This window comes from Felis catus, chromosome E2, assembly GCF_018350175.1.
Source record: "Felis catus isolate Fca126 chromosome E2, F.catus_Fca126_mat1.0, whole genome shotgun sequence".
NCBI lineage: Eukaryota > Metazoa > Chordata > Mammalia > Carnivora > Felidae > Felis > Felis catus.
In genome coordinates, this window is record NC_058382.1 from 21382728 (window position 1) to 21402551 (window position 19824).

Sequence of the window (19824 nt, forward strand, 5' to 3'; positions counted from 1 at the left end):
AAGGCCAATTTGCTCCGGAGGTCACAACCCCCTCTCGGCCGCCGCCCGGAGAAGCCTTCCATTCCCAGCCCAGGATGCCTCTGGTTTTCCGGGGACACAACGGCCAGATGTAAGGTGGCGTTCCGAATCTGAGGTGGCTGTGCGCTGGGTCTCCGGCTGGCGCGGATAGAGGGTGCCCGCGCGGGCACGGCTGGGGCCTCCCGGTCAGGTCTCTAAATGGGCCATGGGAGGAGGAGGGACGGTGCCATTGAGGGCGGTTTTAATCACAGGTATGTAGGTGACCCCGACCTCACCCCGCCCAAGCCCGGGCTTGTTGCGGCCCTACTGTATATCTTCCAGCCATCGCATTTACACAGTATCTTAAAATAACATTTGTGATAAATGTGCAATTTAACTAATTTATGGTGCTATGATGTGCTCAGGGCTACATGCAAGATGAAAATCTTAAATGGAGCTTGAACAGCTCACTTCACAACAAGAAATCAATATGCCACATCTTAGCTATTCGCTGCAGTCAACATTTAGCAAAAATATCAGTGATGTATCTTTAAGTTTTAGGCAGCAAGAATTCTATAATTAACCCAAATCGTACAGAGTTAGAGAGAGTTGGGTATGATAAGGACCCAGATCTCCCTGGCATCTCCGTTCTATTTTCATTCTGCAAAAGGAAAAAAAAAAAAAATATATATATATATATATATATATGTATATATATTGATAGCCAGCAAAGAGGCGCTTCTCCCCAGGGTGTTCTGTGCTCAGGTCGAAGCGTGAGCCTCCCCAGCAGAATTCAGGGCTGTGGTCCCCACCACCTCGGAAGGATTTCTTTTCTCAAGTTCAGAGGCTCCGGCTAGGCTAGGTGGACTGCCCTGCCCCCAACCCCTGACCACCTGCTGTGCCACAGGCCTGGTGACCAAAGAAACCCTGAGAAAGAAAAAAAAGGCCCTATTCCCTATTACCAGTGCCGGGGAGAGCTGAGCTCCTTGAGAAGCAGACAGAACCCTGAAGCCGGGAGCCTGACCGTGGAGAAGGACAGGCGCTGATAGGAAGCAAGGCTGCATTTCCCAAATCCGGTGTTAAAGCTGTGGTCTCCAGAGATTTCCAAGTCATCTAATAGAGAAAAAAAAAAAGAAAAAATTAAATGATTTCATTTTTTCAAGTTCATCTGTGAAGTTCTTCTGAAATTGGAAAATTGCGATGGCATTTTCTTCTGTTGACTATTTAGCACAAAAACAATACACTTCGTATTACAGGAAGCAATCATAAAAATGAAAACACGCGAACCTGGCGCCACTCTTTAATAATAAATACTTTAACTTTAAAATAATAGCTATTATCCTTTTAGCTAATGGAGAAATTACCATTTTTACTCTGCCGGATAGTTATTCTTTTGGTAATAGAAACACTAACCTTTTTTCTCCCTAGGGATTTATTAGTAAGCACGTGTAATCTTTGGCAAAAGGAAGCCTGAAAATGCATTTCCCGTGGGACCCCGCGCCCGTCGATGCCTTTCAGCCTGCAGCTGACCTCGGGAGACCTGGAAAAGGTACTCATGCTCGCGTGCCCGTGCATTTCTGGGGTGCGCTGGCCTTTGCAAAATAGGCTATAGTTAGCTTCAGAAACAGTCTCACTCCTTTGGGGAAGGCTTCGGCTCTGTCTCTTAGCATAAAGCTTCTGGGAAGAAAAGCTCCTTTCTGACAAACCCCACCTTCCTGTGCGGTGCGGCAGCCTCGTCGCAGCCGAGGGCTGGACTCCCAGTGTCAGCGCGGGGCAGCGGTCAAACACGGGGTTTTGTTTCCAGGGAGGTGCTGATTTTCCTCGCACTCCGCTGGGTTTCTCCAAGCCCGAGGGAGATGCTGTTGGACTTACAGGCACCATTGTTCTCTCCCCAAGGATTTGACAGGAGGCCACCCCCAGGAGGATTTAAAAGGCAAGCAAACCCTGTAAGGGGTGGGCTCGGACAGTTCCAAGGACATCCCGAAGCACCTTTGATTTGGGACCACGTTCCCTGCCCGGCCGAGACCATGGATTTGGCAGATTGCTGGTCAGTGGCCCGATAGTCCATGATGTCTGGACGATCCCAGACAAACTGATGGTGACTCACGCACCAGGCCATGGCTTTGGACATCGGGAGTGACTTAAAGCAAAGTGAGCGGCTTCTGAAGGCTCAGCATTCGGGGGTCCGTGCCCTACCCCTGGTCCAAAGAGTCCGGTGTTTTCCAAATTAACCTCCAATGATAGAATATCAAAGGAACAGCTTCTCCACCACCTTTGTATCATGTCAGGTGCTAATATATTCTTAATAAATCATTCCTGATGATAATGATGATGAGCAAGGTGACCTCTTTCCAGAGATTAACATCCACAATTAGCTACTCAGGAATTAGGATACACTGTTATTTACTGTCTCACCCGTGCTGTTGAATAGAGTGGCCACCAGCCACGTGTGACTGACTACTCAAACTTAGATGGAATAAAACCAAACGTTGAGTTCTTCAGTCATACCGGCCACATTTCAAGCACTCAGTAGCCACATAAGGCTTCGTGGTTACACTTTTGGGCAGCGCAGATATGGAACATTCTCATCATCACAGAAAGTTGGTTTGGGCAGTGCTGTTTTTCCTCCATAAGAGCTCATGGTTTAAGCGTGAAAGTGTGCTTCCAGTCCATGGGCATTTCTAAGAATCCTTGCTTCGCCAACATGGACCCGGGCAACGTTCTCGTGCGCTAATATCCGATCAAAGCCAAGGACACACATAATTAACCTTGAGCATAAAATTATAAACAGAAGTGCGGGCATCAGTGTATGAAGTTGTTGATCATTCCCCCTGCTGTGGATATTATCTGGGCTGCAAACTCCAAAGCCCAGAGATCTGATGGATGCGGCCATGACCTTGCTCTTGCCCTTAGCTGGCGAGGAATCCAGCAGTCCCTGTGCTGGTCTCTGTGCCCAAGTGGACTTGGATCCTTCTCTGGGGCTTGGAGATTCGGACGTGGCCGTGAGGCTGTCGTGGCTCTTAGCCCCCACACGTGAAGATTGGGAGTCTCGTGACCCCACACAGGCCCTCAGAGCCCCCACCTCCCAAGGCTTCCAACTTCTCTGTGCAGCCCGAGGCGGCAGCAGGAGGGGGTCCGTCCCTCTCGGTCTTTAAAAATTTAAATATATAAATAGGACTTTGGAAACGACTTTTAAATTTGGGGGGGTACGTTTGAAAAATTATTGCGTTTCAACGTCTCACTTCCATTATTATTTTTTTTTTTTTCCCACAGCAGGATTCCAGGGACACATTTACGACCGTCATAATTGTGAGTTAGAGATCTCCCAGGCCAAGTGAAATGAAATTACGAGAAACTGAAATCTGTTTTAATTGGAGCATTTATGGAAAAAAGAAGTCAGACTGGCTGCTTTTTCCTTTATGTGACTCTTCGGTTCATGGCTCTACCTGCGTCCGGAAACCAGGGCTGGCGAAACTTGGGCCGTGACAGAGCAGGGAGGAAAGGAGAGAGAGGAGAATGAGGTAGGTGTGTCAGGAAGGAGTCATTTTCTTAGCTTAAAAAAAAAAAAAAATGGAGGTACAGTCGCCGCGGTTCCGCCTCAGTGACCATGAAACCGAGTCGGCAAAAGCTGAAGGACCCGGCTCCTGAAAGCCTCATCAGGCCTTGTCATCGCTCTAATGAATATCATTTAAATTGCTTTGTATATTGGTGGAGTTTGGATGTCGATTTAATTTGTGCATGTGTTTGAGTTCTTCTGCTTGGCTAGGCTAACAGAGAAGCAGCCGCCTAATGAAAACTGAGTTGGTGACAGTGTGATGTGCTCCAACCCAGTCAAATGGGTTTGAAGGGTTGCAGCGACAGCTCTCAGAAAAGAAGTCGATCTGGCCAGGGAGAGCGAGGGGAGGCTTTCCCGCAGCGTGCGGACCTGCCGGGCGGTGTGGCCCGCTCGGCGTGGCCGTGCTGCGGACCGCAGGCGCGGTCCTCGCTCTTGGACCGGTGCAAACCGCGGTCCGGGCCCGGGGCACCGTGCCTGTCGAGCCGAGGTCCCGGGAACACCCCCCTTCCTTGTGGGTGAGCGGCACACAGGGGATCGTGCGACCTCTTGAGTGACAGATGTGACTCAGGGCCCCCAGCTGAGAGAACACGGCATCTTCACGTTTGGACGCCCCAAAAAAGCCAAGGGCTTCTCCCACATTGTTGTCACCCCAGCCATCCGGGGAGGGGAGCAGGCCGGGAATCCTGTGGGGCTTCTGTGTAGATGGGGCCCAGGGTGGAGCTGCGGCCCGCCAGGGTCCCCTGTTCCTGTCGGGAAGGTCAGCCAGGCTTCTGTTTGCAGAAACATTAGAACGACAGGCTGAGCATAAACCCGGTCGCCTGCTTACTCCCCACTCAGTCCCTTATGTCCAAAGGGGCCACGGTCCTGGAAGGAGTTTGGGGTTTGGCTGTCGTGTTTCAGGGACTGTTCCAGTCAGGGACTGGGTCTCGGGATGCAGGGGGCTGCAGCTTTATCATAGGCTGCTCAATACCCCGGGCCTGAGGGGTGGGGGACAGCGGGAGAGAGCATATGAAAGGAGCCCCCTTCTCCACCTTCTCTCTCTCTTTTAAAAAATTATTTGTTGAGAGAGAGAGAGAGAGAGAGAGCACATGCGCACAGCAGGGGAGGGGCAGAGAGAGACAGAGAGGATCCCAAGCAGACTCCTCGTTGTTGGTGCAGAGCCGACTCCGGGCTCGGACTCATGAACTGTGAGATGGCGACCTGAGCTGAAATCACGAGTCAGACGCTTGACCGACTGAGCCACCCGGGCGCCCCTCCCTCTACCTTCTCTACACTCAACGAGGCCATTGAACAGACTGAACCTGCCTTTAACTGCGACCTCCAACCGTATCTGACCCTCGAGGTCCAGCTTATTACAGTCTTCTCAAATACTGTCAATATTCACGTAATCAACGAGGCAGCCTCATATAACCTGGAAAAAAATGACCACAACAGGGAACGTCCGTGGGGGTCTAGACTGCTCCCTCCGCTGTCTGGATGCCCTCCAGCTCCACCTCTGCATGAGTCTGGTCCACACATGGGGGTGGGGGGGGGGTCTCTCAAGGCTGTAAAAGAGCTGGTCCCGCTCCTCTCGATCAGAGAGATTCCACTGGAAAGCCAGCCTCTCTCTCTTTCTACCCTGGAAAGGCAGGGTGAGGACGGAGTGGAGCCGGGAAAGGACATGGGGCCCGGGGCAAGGGCTCGCTGATGGTTCTGGGAGCAGAAGGGGGAGGGTGTCCAGACCTCCAGAGAGTCCTAGCTACCTAGTCTATAGGGGACTTTGACCCCATGGGCCATTTGGTAGTAGGGGTTGGCTTCTCCGAACATGGGGACCCACGGTTTTGTCTTGAGAGGCCCGAGAAGCTTCTGCGTGCCTGAGACGTGAGGTGGGGGCACCGGTAAGGTCTCCTCCGACCCTGCACGGTTCCCAGTGGGGCCGAGGCTTCATGTCACGAGGGGCTGGACCATCAGACCAGACGGCAGCCCTCCCACCCTGGCCCAGTACCAGGAATAAGATCTGTGCACGCCCAAGACCCGAGCCGGACTTGAATGAGTTTGGAGCCATGCTGGAGAAAGGAGACAAAACAATAGTGACAAATCAATGTCAAACGTCTGGGTAAGAAAGAGAATGGGCAACAAACAAAGTGGAACCACAAGGCTCAGTCCCTGAAGCTTGAGGGGCCCTGGCCGGGAGCCTATCTTTGGTGAGGCAGGCCTGGGGTGGACCTTGAGGGTCAGATAAGACGAGATTGCACGCAGAGGAGGGCATGGGAGGCCACGGCCCCTCTTTGCGAGAAACCACCAGGAGGCCGGTCGCCCCGCTGCCTTCTGGCTGCGCCTTGAGATGGCAAGACCAATGGCACTGGCCTGTCACATGCTGAGAAGCGCCATCCGGATCATCTGAAATGAAATGTTGCTGGGGCCACAGATGGTGTTGAAACGATTCCGGTGTTTCTCACCTGGGGGTCTTTCTAGGATTTCTTCCACGGTTTCTTGACCGCTCAGGGGTTGTGAGGTGCTTGTGGGCACATGCATTCATTGGCTCCCTGAAGTCCGCGCACAGGCCTTGGTGTGGGTCCCTGTTAGCACACGAGGCTCCCTCCTGATTCCTCCCTGATCTTGTAGCTCCCAGGGCGCCCGTTCCCTTCCAGGTTTGGGGGTCAGGAGCGCTCGTCACGATGCTGTCAGCAAGAAGTCGCTCAGGATTTCAAGCAAGGAGTGGAAGTTTGGCACACATACGTGAAGTCTGGGCATAGTGGGTTCAGTGACTGCTGGACGTAGGTGCTTACGCGATGTCCCAGGAGTCTGTCCCTCCCTCTCTCTCCTCCCTCTCTTTCTCTTTCTCTCTCTCTATGTCTCTTACTGTCTCTCCCTGTCTCTCTCTCTTTCACTCTCTCTGTTTCTCTCTCTCTCTCTCTGCCTCTCTCCCTATGTGCTTTTCCTCTCTCTCTCTGTCTCTGTCTCTGTCTCTGTTTCTCGCTCTCTCTCTGCCTCTCTGTCTCTTTCTCTTCCTCTCTGTCTCTTTGTATCTCTGTCTCTCTGTCTCAGCTTCACGCTTGGGCAGTTTTCCCCTCAAGGTGTGAGCTGCTCATAGGTCCTGCTCAGCGACCTTGAGGGGAAGGAGCTTTCTGTCACAGTGGTGAGAGAGCCAGCACCCTGGGCGGCCAGGGTTGGGTCATTCCCGGGCAAGAGCTGTGATTCTGATCCGCGGGGTGTCACAGATGCACCTCAACTTGCTTCCAGGTCTGAAGCAGCAGACAAAACTCTGTCCCAAGGCCCACTGGATACTTTGGGTTCAGGTTAATGATACAGATGGCTCCGTCTATAGGTTGGCAGATGTTCGTCTTTGCATGTTGAGTCACCTGTAGTCTCCACTTTGCCAATGGGGTGACGAACCCCAGTGGGCTTCCCAGACTCCTCAGGAGGTGCCTCTCCCGAAGAAAGGCTCTCAGTTTTCTAGGAGGCAGTAGGGGAAAGCCTGGTGGGAAACCAGGCTGTGGGACTTCCACTGGCCCCCGAGGGCAGGTCCTCCCGATGGCAGGGACAGGTGATGGTGTCTCCTCTTCCCCGGGCCAGAAGTGCGCCCGGACGCCCCCAACCTTGGGGGCCTCCTGGCCACTCTCTTCCTGAGGTACGGCTGGAGGCCCAGCACCCTACGGAGACAGCGGACTCCTCTGCCCAAAGGCTACTGGCCCTTTTCGCTGCACTTCCTAGACCCTGATGTGGCTGTGGACCAGAACCGACTGGAAAGGAAATTCTAGAAAGCCGGAATCTCTGGCACCTGAACTGAACGCTGAGTGTTTACCCGGCCCGCGGACGGAGTATGGCCGGCGTTGTTTGGTGTGGGCGGGCCACACTTTCACCCCCAACTCCGCAACCTTTAATGCATTGCCAAGTTCTGAAAACTGGGAGATTTCAAACGGATCCCCCAAAGCCGCACCCCCGCCTGACAACAGGTGGCTGCCCGGCTCAGGTGGGGCGTCGGCTCCCCCGCCTCTCTGGCCGGCGGATGAGGAGCTGAGGGCCGGCCATCGCTTTGATCGCTTTGACAGGTGATCCCAGGAAGCACAGGTAGACAGACAGACGCGAGGACAGGGAGCGGTGAGGCGGGAAAGGCGAGGAAGCCAGTTCCAGCTGGATTAAGGAGCAGGCTGCCTACGAACCGGACTGGAGTCCGCTGGAAACCTCTGTGGGACTGTGCTGGGCAGTCCGCGGGTGGTCCCCTCTGGGGATCAGGCCGATGGGGGTCCTCAGCTCCCCTCTGTCCCTGGCCGAGAGCTGCCCCCTGCCCACGATCTTAGAGACCCAGGGCCTTGCAGTGGGAAGCCTTTGACAGGTAGACACAAAGGGACGGGATGGGGGGGGGGGGGTGGACAGCATCCGAGGCGTGGCTGCGGCTGCGTCCAGCCACCCGCGTTCGCGTTGGGCCCCCGCACTCCCGCAGGCATTAATCAGGGGGTTGTCGGGCCCAGGGGGAGGGCTCCCCCGTGACGGGGAGTGACTGGCCCAAGATAACACTCCAGGCCAGCCACCGAGCTGCCTCCAGAGCCCAGGCCTCCCTCTCCCCCTCTGCTGTTCCCACTGCCCTGTGCTACGGATCCCGGGGAGACCGGAGCCCTGGATGCCTCACTCATCCGTTTTATTTTATTTAGTTATTTAATTATTTACTTATTTATGTGTTTATTACCCATCTAGTTGCAGAGATAACTTAGGGCTTCTGTACAGCTCATTAATTGCCTCATTGCTGGCTAGAAACGGCGCGATTGGCTGCGAGGGGAGGGAAGTACAATGCGCAGGGGTGGCGGGGGGGGGACCCGCAAGAACCAGGAGACACGGGGACCCGGTGAGTGGCTGCAGGGCCCCACCAGCTCCTGGTCCCCCCCCCCCCCCCCCCCCCCGCCCCAACCCCCTGCACAGGATGACATCTCGCAGGAAATGGCTCCACACAGGAAGTCCCTCCCACAGGAAGTCCCACCCTCCTCCCAGGGGCATCCCCGGCAGGACTGGCCACCCCGGGCCCCGGGACAGAGCTGCTCAGAGAGCAGCTGGCCTTTCCGCCTTTCTGGCTCCTCGCACTTGCTGCTGGGGGTAGCGGCGGGCAGTGGGCGGCGGGGTCGTGAATGCCAAGAGGGGAGGGACGCCTCTGGGAGCTTCAGACATCTTCCATCCTGTCGCCCCCACCCTCCCACCCACCCCCGCCATTTCTCTGTGCGAGCAGATGTGTCCTTCCTCCACAAAAATGCCCTGGCAGAAAGTTAGTGTCAGGATCCACATGGGTGATAATAGAATCAAGGTGGGCACCGCAGCCATGAGAACGTGGAGGGGAATTTTCAGTCCCTGTCCCCTCCCCCCCCCCCAGGGGAGCTGAGGGGGCCCCAAGCCACGGCCGGGCGCAGAGGCTACGACTCTCAAAGTCCTCGTGGGGAGTGACCTCGCGTCACCCTTCCCCATGCCACCCGCGCTGCCCCGTTCTGCTCACCCAAGAAAGACCTCATGCCAACACTGTAATCAATTAGCCCCGAGGAATGGACAAAGGGGGTCGGGAAATTAATTTGGGTTTTCTCTCCCGAGGCCCTGCCTGGCAGCCAGCTCTCCCAACACCCACATGTCCCAACTGCTCCGTCCATCAGCTCTTGTCCAACTTAACTATTCATTTTATGTATTTTAATTTGGGCAGAACATTTATTTGGCTTAAATCTCCTTTTCAGGGGTTGGAATGTGCCTTCCACACACAGGCAGAGATGCTCTGCTCGAATTTCGTCAGGAGTTTAGTTTACAAAGATAGTAACTGAGCTATTAAAACCAACAACCCCTTTTAAAGCAAACAGACCATTAAAATATAGGAACAGTTTATGGCATAAATAAAATGGGGGATATAGATTATTTAAAGATAAGATTTTCAAGAAACAGGGATAAAAAAACATTTAAATAATTTCTCCACGATATATTTTTTTTTTCTTTACAAAGTGAACTTCAAAATGCAAATGCAAATTAAAAAGAAAGGCACAGAAAGACATTAAAAATCCATCTTCTTAGTGAAGGCATACAAAAAAGGCTTGACTTTTCCTTCTAGATCTGTAGATGATTTCTGAGGGGCGGGGTGCAGGGAACTACTTGAATTCATAAATGGCAGGATTTACCCAGCTTGGGAAGCCACATTGTGGAAAAAGAAGCGAGACATTTGCTTCTAGATCATTCTCTCGAGCCGGCTGACAGATACAATAATTTCGTCCATTAGTCCGATCCATTGTCTTCCTTCGGCACAGAAGTCCTGTACCGCGGAGGTAGATTTCCACTGCTATGCGTATTTTAAGGGTTATTTGGCAACACGAGGAAAGCTAAAAGTAGCCTCTTAATCTAATTAATTGACATTTCTGAATCTTGCTTTCACAACAACACATGGTTTCATGTTCTGGGTTTTAGCACTTGTCAAGCTTTTTTGGAGAATGTTTTGGTCAGAATGACAAGATAATTTGTGGCTGAGGCTCCAAGCTAGAGAAGTGTTTAAGGCTATAATGATTTATTATCATCACAGAATAACAAAATTTACCGAGTGTTTCATCAGAATTTTTGAAATAAGTTTGCCACCATAGGAGAAGCAGCAGGGTGGGGGGGGGGGGCTGCGTCTGGAGACGGGGAGGGCTCAGGCTTCATATACAAACCCAGCCATGACTGATTCCTTAACATTTCTCTCTATTAAATTTATCTCGGCGCGTTCCTTGAGAGAGAAACCCCAGAGCATTTCAGGAGGACGAGGGGTGGTAGGAGGAGAACCGAGAGAAAAATCAGACCTCTCCCCCCCCACCCCCCCCCCCGGGCTCTGCAAGCAGGAAACCCGAGTCCCCGACTCCACTCGTAACATATATGTGGCTACAGCCAGCGATGAATTTCTACATTTTGGCACCGGTCAGAGTGAAAGTAGTCGCACTATCTATAGAAACTTTGAGATGGAGAACACTTGGAGTATGCTACTGAAAATGCAAGAAACACATTTTTGAAAGGATGAAATAATATCACTGAGTGACAGTAAATTAACATGCTGACATTTGCAGACTTTCAGAGCATTGCCATAAAAAGAAGTAATACAACATGACTAATTTGGACTTCTTCTTTCTTCCTTCCCAGGGAGAGACAGCCCTGCCCCTCCACGGCCACCCGGCAGGCTGTGCCTACCCGGCACTTCCTCCTCTTTTCCAGGAAACACTTCTTACTTACCATTCCCCTGCGCTCCGGCGTTGACTCTCGGAGACGCCGTGGAGAAGGCGAGCTTGACTTCTGTGCTCAGAAGATGCTCTCTTGAGCGTCCGACAGATGTTCGACGGCTGGCCGAGGGCGCGCACTTCTGGCTACTGGGTGATGGCCTGCTCAGACCCCCCCCCCCACCACACACACACACCGTGCAGGGCCAGGGCTGGGAGGGTCCTTGCACACCTTTGAACGTCACTGCACAGATGGGGATGCTGAGGCACAGAGAGGCTCTGAGTTCCCAGGCTGCTTCTCTTTCCCCTCGGCCAAGCATCCAGACTGGAAGGTCCTTCGAGTGAACACGAGGCATCCGGTCCACCTCCCTGCACGGGAAGTGAGCCTTCCATTATCGGAGCTGGCCCAGGGCTTGGCACACAGAAAGCACCCACTAAACGTTTGCTGCGTTCATGAAAAAAGGCACCACTGCCACAGCCAGACTTTCCCTTTGCCGGGACGCCTGGGAGTCAGCGACAAAAGGCCTGCTCTCACCGGAGCAGGATGTTCCTTTGTTCTGAGAGCTGGGTGTCCCCAGGTGAGCACCGTATCCCTCACAGCTAAAGGGACAGGGTGTCCCCATTCTCACCCAGCCCCTCAGCCTGGCCCATGGGAGACACTCGGCCAACGTGTTTTCTCTCGTCTCAGGAGACAGAGGCTCGTTTTCCTCCCGGAAGAAGGGCTACCTGAAAATGAACGCATGTTTTTAAAAACCACTGCACTGGGGGGCACCTTGGGAGGGCACACCCAGAGGCCAGCGGGTGCTGAGGCTGAGTCCCGCGCGGCCCCAGATCCTGAGTGCACTCAGGAGGAGGGGGCAGCCAACTGCCGAGCCTTTATTAATGTCATCCGTCTGTACTTAGACGAGGTACAAGAGATTACAAGGGCTGAACTGGGTGTGGGCGAGGCTGGTGAGTGTGACCATGACTCGGGCAGAGGCCCAGCCTGGGCAGGACAAGAGAGGAACCCAGGCTGGTGGGTGGGGCGCATGAGTTCTCGGCCGGGTCTCAGAAATCGGGCGGAGTGCCAGGGCCAAGGAGAAGGGGTCCCCAGCCCCTGAGCTCAGTTCACGAGAGGGTGCAGAGGCTGGGGACCTGAGCCTGCAGGGGACAAAAGTCTGCGCCCTCAGCACTTAAAGTGGGAAGTCAGCACAGGGCAGGGCAGAGGATATGCCAAAGACTCATACCTTCAATGCTGTTCTAATTCTTAAAAGTCGAATCAGAAGAGTCGTCCCCTCTTTTCCCCCAACTGGGCCCATATCTGTCCGCCTGGAGCTATTTCAGCCACACGGGAGACCTGAGTTCTGGGCTTGGCCCTATTAGGGTTCTCCCAAGGTCCTGGACAGAACAGCGAGCCCAGGCCCGGCTATGTGATGCTTTGAGGGGTCTGGTGGGGTTGGGTGGGGGCCACATGAATGATCACAAAAGAGCTACCTTCCCTCTCTCTAAGTTTCCGGCTCCGTGTGCAAACACTGGCCGGTCCTGTCCACGCCCGACAGTTACAAGAAAGAGGGTTTCCGGAGAACGTGGTCTCCTGGTTTTCTTCCTTATTTTGAGCAGAAGCAGAGTGAGACCAGAAGCCGGAGGCAGGCCCGAGGGCAACCCCAGCGGATATCCTGGGCGTCCACTTCTCCTCACCCCTCCTCGGGGCCCCGGGACCGCAGCCCCACGAATCTGGGGGGCAGCGGCCGTCTCCCGCTGTGTGTAGAGGCCGCCACCGGCCCCGGCGAGCACGGCCTGAGGACTCGCGGGCCCCGGGCCGCGTCGTGGGCATACTGTTACGAGCTCACATACGTTGAGAGTAACCTTTCAGCAGAACAGTTTGAGTTAAAATAAAGGGATTGAAAAAGAGTACAATGACCAAAAAAATCTATAAAAATGCAATTGCGCTAATATAATTTTATCACTTATTTAAAAATTTAGTCGACCCAAAAGACTACCAAGTGTGAAATTAAGGAACAGCTCCTCACTTTTATGGAAATCACTCTTCCTCACTTGTCTAATAGCCTGATTTTGTCAGATCATTTATTTCCATGGTTTTAAAATGAGCTTGACAGACAGAATTTTATAACACCACTTTACTGCAAATAAGAACATCATTTTCGCTTATTAAAACTGAAGCTTAGAGAAAGCATTAAAATTAACAGTTCACTCCGCTTTAACCTTTCGAATACTGCCGTGACTTTACACCGGAGATCGTGAGCACCGGAGGCCGGCGGTCCCGGGGTCGGTGCTGGAGGTGCGACGGGGCGGACAGCGCAGGCCGGCAGGGGGCTCGCGGAGGACACGCACACCCAACCGGAAATGGTCGTGATGGGGCCCAGAGGAGCGCCCCCGCGGCCCGGCCATCAGCACCAGCCTCGGGAAGCCCAGCGCAAGGCCCCCCGGGATTCCCGGGGCGGCACTTCCTTTAACGTGGAGCAAGGGGCCTGCTTTTCTACCCAAGAGACTTAAGAAATTAATCGAGGGCTAGGCTCGCAGTCTCCCGCGCTGGTCCTTCCTGCCTTTATTCAACAAATATTGTTGAGCACCGTCCTTCCACGTACCCGGCACCGTTCCAGGCCCGTGAGATGACACCTGAGTTAGACCAAGTCCCTGTCCTTGGGCGGCTTCGCCTGTCACTGGGGGAGACAGACCAGACTCCAATACGTATCGAATCTCATGCCTGGGAGGGTGACGCCCGCTGCAGAGAAAACCCAAGTAGAGCAGAGGCAGACATATAGTGTTTGTTGAACTGAAGAGATCTTCTTCTGACTCAGGACTCTGGGCAGGCAGTTGCAAGGTGGCCTGTCCCGGCCATCACAAGAGCCTGTGTCCTCTGTTTCGGGTGCCCTGGGGGTCAGGCCTGGGTCAGGCGCATTATTGGGCAGAACAGTTGGAATCTGCATTTCTGCGCCTGAGAGCTTTGTCCAAAACCTCAGAAAGCTGCTCTTTCCTGATCTCCGGCCCGAGTGCCGGGGAATTAACATGCCTGAAAGCAGCCATGTTTCCATGGACAGTTCCAGCCATGGACTGGCGGGAACTGGTGTGGCAACGTCCCTACTCTTCGCCCTTTAGAGGGACAAATCTGAGCTGTGTCTTCCCGAGTCTTCCTGTGGGATTCAGCTCCCGGTGCCCACTCTGCTGGTTGCTCCTGAATGCGCCCTGGACGACCTGCATCCCCTCCCTCCGCCCTGACCTGTCTCCCCTGCACCTTCCCAGGTCAGTTACGTGCCCTAAATCCTTGGCCCAGAGTCTGGGAAATCTGGTCCAAGACAGAGACCCGGGTCAGACAGCTGAGACTGACGGCTTTTGCTTTTCTCTGAATCCCCGATAGTATCACCTTGTGGGCGCCGCCTAGAACTCGCTGCCTCAGGACACCTTCGAGAGGCTCCCGCAGGACCTCTCCGCACAGGCACTGACCCGGTCTGCCAGGAGCAGCCTAACCAGGACTTCCCTGGGGCCCCTCGCGTCCGGCCCTAGACGTCCCTGGTGCTGCTGCCTATGACCGCACGGAACTTGCCGACAATCTTGCACCCCTGCAAGTGAGCTGCGCGTGAGGCCACTCTGACCGACGTGGGAGGAGCCTTCCTTCCCCAGGGGTGGATGCTTCTGAGACTCGGGGTCCCACGACCCGCCTATGGGATGGGTCGCCCCCTTGACTACGCCCCCTTGAATTTCCTCTGCCTCTTCTTTCCCCCCCTCCCTCACCTCTGTTCCCAGGGTGATGTTTCCACATCAACTACTCACATACACGGCACGGTCTCAGCTCTGCCCTCAGAGGGACCCTGGCTAAGGCACCAAAGGGGGTGAGGATTGTTCCCTGTGTTCCTGGTGGGTTTGCCAAGCCAGCTGTCCTGGGTCTGGGCTTGGCTTCACAGCACGCAGCCCCCCCCCCCCGCCCCGGTACCTTTTATTTCTTCCCAGCCACCCCGAATAGGCCGTGCGCTTGGATGCTCCCGCGCCTTGGCTCATGGCACTTCCTCCACTCCCAGTGTCCTTCCTCCCCAAGGGCAGGTCTGTCTGTAGTCACATCTGCATGTCGAGGTCTGCGTAGCCACCTCCGGCTCTCCTAGATTGTGCTCCCTGAAGCCGCTGACCCCCCCTCCCTGGAGCACGCCCCGTATCCTGGAGTACCCCCACCCCAAAAGCCACGGTGCCCTCACCGCCACCAGGCTCAGCTCAGACAGCTGTCAACACGCGTTTACGGACCCCCTGCCCTGTGTCCTGCACTGTGCCAGGTGCCACGGGCGGGGCGGGTGGCGGGAGCAGGGCCAGAGTCCAATGGGAGGCTACCTCTGGCTAACCCAGCACCTCAGGGCTGTCCTGGTGCTGGGAAGGCCGATGGCAGGGGGCAACCGGGTGGCAGGGACGCCTCTGTCCCTTAGGTAATGTTACTTCCTCTGAATGGAGGGCCGTCTCTATACCGGGGACCTTCGCTGTGCCTGGCACACAGGAGATAATCAAGAAATGATAGATGAATGGGAAATGAAGGAACGTATAAAAAAAAAAAAGGAACACGCCTGGTACCTGTTTGCTGTGTCTGTTACAGCGTCGGCGTGCCTCCGTCTCGATGCCCCTGAGGTACCCCCAGGCATAATCACTCACTCCTGAGGCCCCCTGGGCAAACATCTGTCGCTACTTTGTGCTACAATCTGCTTACAGGTAAGTGTCTACTCTAGCCCGGGAGCACCTGGGGGCCGAGTCTTTCTCTGACACCTGGCCGAGGTGGCGAAGCCTGTGTGCAGAAGACACGTGTGTAAATTGTTCTCCGCTGTACAGGGATTCTTCACCACGCAGGGAGGACCTGAAAGCAAGGCCGCCGGGCGGGGATTTGTAGAAACCAGCCCCCGGGCGGCTCCCCGGACACCTGCTACCCTTGCCATCCCTCAGCAAGCCTATGAGGTGGGAGCCACTTTATTTCACAGAAATCGGGGGAAGCTGAGACTCCAGGAGGCTGAATGGCAGGGTAAGACCACAGGCCGGTGGTGGTCGAGAATGGCTGCACACCCAGACCTGGCTGCCCCTAACTCTGAAGTTGTCACTCGGCTCTCCTCCCCCAGCCCCCCGTACCCCACCCTCACCCCTACCGTATTCTGATGGGCTGTCGCTTCCTGCCCTGGGAGATCTCACCTCCTGTGACTTGGGGTCCAAGGTGAGGCTCCTTCCTAAGGCCGTGAACAGAGGAGGGACCCCCTGACGCATCTCTCAACGCCAGCCCCTGCCACTGCCTGATGCCGCGTCAGCGCTCCGTGGACCGCGGGTACCTGCTTCGTTTGGGTGTTGAGGCCAGGCCCGGGCATTACCCTCAGACGTGGCGATTCGCCCCAGGGTTCCTAAGGAGAAGGAACTCCTGGTCCACTGCAGGAAGGACACACGGTTTACCCACGCACCCTTCTGCCGCCACCGTGCCCAACGGTGCGCTGACACCCTCGGTCCCCGGGAGCTCGTGGGTGACTGTGGCACCAGCCCAAGCCACGCGGGGCCACGAGGGAGCAGCGGTGGTGAGATTCCGGTGCAAAGTGCGGACATGGTGGCCCGGTGGCCCTGCCACGCCTCCGAGAAAGAGCACAGACCTCAGGGGTGGGGACGGGGACTTGAAAATAGGCCCAGGCGGGATCTTGAAGGAGACGCCAGTGCCCTGGGCCATCAGCGAGGTCCTGGAGACGCTACCTTGGTGAGTGATAGCGGGGCCTGGAGGGCTGGGGGATCCAGGCCCCTTGGCTCTCCACGGCAGCTGGGGTTTCAGAGTGGCTTCCCACGTGTCCCGCAGAGGGGGCAGAGGGGACACCGGGCCTGCCCGGCACACACAGCGGGGAATTCGGCCCCCTCCCAGCTCTGGGGACGGGGCTTTTCTGGAGCCAGGCCTCACCCTAGATGTGTGCTGTTTGAATTAACCCCCATCCTTGCTGACAGTGGAGGGGACCTCAGAAAGGCCTGGGCCATGCGGTCGGAGGTCCCCACTGCTTGTGGACGGCTGACATTTTATTTCCTGTTTCCCCTTTGCCAGTCCCCAGGGTGCCAGGGACACATGGCACCACAGAGCCGACCTTCTGTATCTTTTTTTCCCCCCAGAAAGCCCCAGGCCCTGCTGTAGGCGAGGAAACCCAGACTCTCCCTGGTTACAAGGCAGTTGGGCCCACACCCATCTTCTCCCATCAAAAGTGACCTAAGCCCCTCCTGCTGAGCCACCTGCCCTGGGTCCCTCCTGATCCAGTGTGGCCCGCCATGACTGCTAACTTTTAGACTCCCTGGTCCTTGCGGGCAGACTTGAATTTCAGCTGCTCTCCTGCCTCGAGGGTCTCCCGCTGGCTCCCGTGCAGGTGGGAGGGCCAGCCTGCAGCCCCGGCCAGGCCCTGGGGCAGGGGCGGGAGCGAGAAGATTCAGGGGTGACTTTTGGAGAACTCTGGCCCGCAGCAGACCAAGCCTTTTGAGCAAGGTTGCACAGAACGGGTCAGAGCCAGCCAGGTGACTCGGTCCCCGTGCGTCCCACAGAAGCACAGGGCGAGAACGAGAACTCACAAGCTATCCCTCCCAAACGTGAGAAAGCAGAGAGCTGCTACAGCTTGAGCATCACCAGCCTTGCTGAGCAGTATGTGTTTACAAAGGCGGGAGCTCAGAAACGCTTCCATTGTGGAGAAACAAAGCCTCAGAAATAGGAAATTCGAAAGCCAGCCCTCGGCCACTCCTGGAGGGAGCGGGCCTCCCTGGGGATCGGCGCGGAGCGGCCTGGCCGGCTCGGTTCCCAGCGTATCACGGTTTCACTGCACCTGTTGGCATAGCTTTGTGGTGATTCACTCCCGCCTCCTTCTCAGGCCTTGCTGCGTCCTAGCCCGAAGGCGAGCGCACCCGCGAGCACAGGGCCCTGGCGCCAAGCACCCCCCAAGCGCGCGTGGCCCCAAAGCCCCCCATTTAACCTCTCTCGCAAGTGGTCCTGGTGACGCTGAGGCCAAGTGGGTTTTGCTGGCGGGTCTCAGGAGCCCGCTGGTCAGCGGGTGACCCACTCACCCCGTCCAGATCGACCGGCTGCCCGGCACCTGCCTGCCAAAGTTCCCAAAGCCTCAGAGCAGAATTAGCATGGGAGGCGTCTAGTGAGTCCCCCCCCCCCCGCCCCGTTCTGTAGATCGGGCTCTAGGAGTGGTGTTCAGAGAAGGGCAGGGTCTCTTTCTGCTTCAGTCACCTCCGATTGTCCCCTGAACCTCCAGGCCCTGCCGCTCAGCAGACGAATTGCCTGCGTGTCTGGGTAAGGAATTGTGCTTAAGTTTGCGATCTCGCTGGCAAGCTGCCTTGCCATCCTCGCAGGGAAACGTCCACGCCTCGCGGGGACAGGAAGTGAGAACCCCTTCCTCACCCCCTGCAGGCCGACAAGCGGGCTGGGCTGCGGCCAGGCCCTTGCACACAGTCGCGGCTGTGGACGAGCGTCATCACCCTCCGCGGCGCGTGCACAAGCACACCTGCCTGAACACTGGTTTTGTACAAGAGTGTGATCGCCTCGCCCAGGCCGTGGCTGATCTGCTTTCTCAGGCCCTCACCCCGGCCCTTGCAAGAGGTTGGGGCGTTTGGGGGGCATCCGGCCGTTTCTCCACTGAGGCCATCCCTGCAGTTTTTCTTCCTCTTATCCCTTCCCTCCCCTCCCTTCCTCCCTGCCTGCTCTCTCACTGTCCCTCTCTTCCCATCCCCCACCCCCCAATCCCGAACAGCTGGACGCGTATCTCTGCTTCTTTCTTCAGGACGGTTCCCTAACAGAGGCCGGGCTGGAACAAAGGGACACGCGTTGGAAGTCTTAATGCCACGTTGTCCTCCGAAAGTGCATGTGTGTTTTGTAAACCTCGGCTGTTATATCCCATCCGCTCCGGTTGGCAGTATGACAGAGGCACCCTGCAAGTGATAGCAAAGCCTCCCTGGTGACCGTGACCGTCCCTGCCCCTGGGGACGCCCTGTGCTGGGACGTCCCTGTGCACCTGTAATGCGTGTCCTTACCCTGAGCTCGCAAGTAACACTTAAGGATGTTTTTCTGTTAAAGTAAATAAGTGAACACTTAAAGTACACTAGGATTCTATAAAGATCCATATACTATGTGTTTTTTTTTTAACTTTGTTTATTTTGAGTGAGAGAAAGAGAGGACGAGACAGGGGAGGGGCAGAGAGAGAGAGAGGGCGAGAGAGAGAATCCCAAGCAGGCTCCACACATTCTCAAGCAGGCTCCGCACTGTCAATGCAGAACCCGACGCGGGGCCCAAACTCACGAACTGTGAGATCGTGACCTGAGCCGAAATCAAAAGTGCGACGCTTAACTGACTGAGCCACCAAGGCACCACCCAGGCTTCCCGTGCTGTATTTTCACCTAAGTGTTTTGTTGTGTGTGGGGAAAACTACCGTAAACTCAGTTAGTATTTATATATATAAAATATATATGTATTGTATACATATACTCAGATATCATATATATACGATGTATAATATCATATACGTTATCTTGTTGAATCCTCACCCCGCTTTGAGGCCGATCCAACAATTACTCCTGCTTTACAGATGCAGACACCACAGTGTGCTGAAGGGTGTGCTAAATGGCTGTACCCAAAATGATGTGCCCGCATCCCACTCCTTGGGACTTGTAAATGGGACTCGATTTGGAAAATGGGCGTTTTGCACGCATGAGAAAGGTGAGGGTCTTGAGCTAAAGAAGATGGTCCTGGATTATTCGACGGGCCCTAACTCCAGTGACGAGCGTCCTTGTAAGAGGCACAGCGTGGAAAGGGCACAGAGAGGAGACGCGATGCGAAGACGGAGGCGGAGCTTGGAGAGGGGTGGCTGCACGCCCAGGAATGCCAGCAGCCAGCGGCCACTGGAAGCTAGAAGGTGCAAGCAACAAATCCTCCCTCAGAGCCTCCCGGGAAAACCTGACCCTGCCAACGCCTTGATTTTCAACTTCCAGGCCCCAGGATGGTGGAAGAATAGATCCCAGTTGTTTTAAGGCACCAAGTTTGTGGCCAGTTGTCACGGCAGCCTCATGAAGCTCACGTAGACACTGAGGCTTGGAGGCCTCGGGAGCATGTGCGGGCTCCCGCAGTATGCA

The 19824-nt window shown here is 55.4% G+C and overlaps 1 long non-coding RNA gene across 1 annotated transcript; it reads left to right on the forward strand.

Annotated features, from left to right (window-relative positions):
* Positions 1-8772: 8772 nt before the first annotated feature.
* LOC123382244 lies at positions 8773-18863 on the forward strand. The gene is made up of 3 exons (XR_006590321.1): positions 8773-9816; positions 10658-15414; positions 15532-18863. It is a non-coding gene; the product is annotated as an uncharacterized LOC123382244 (long non-coding RNA).
* The last annotated feature ends 961 nt before the right edge of the window (positions 18864-19824 follow it).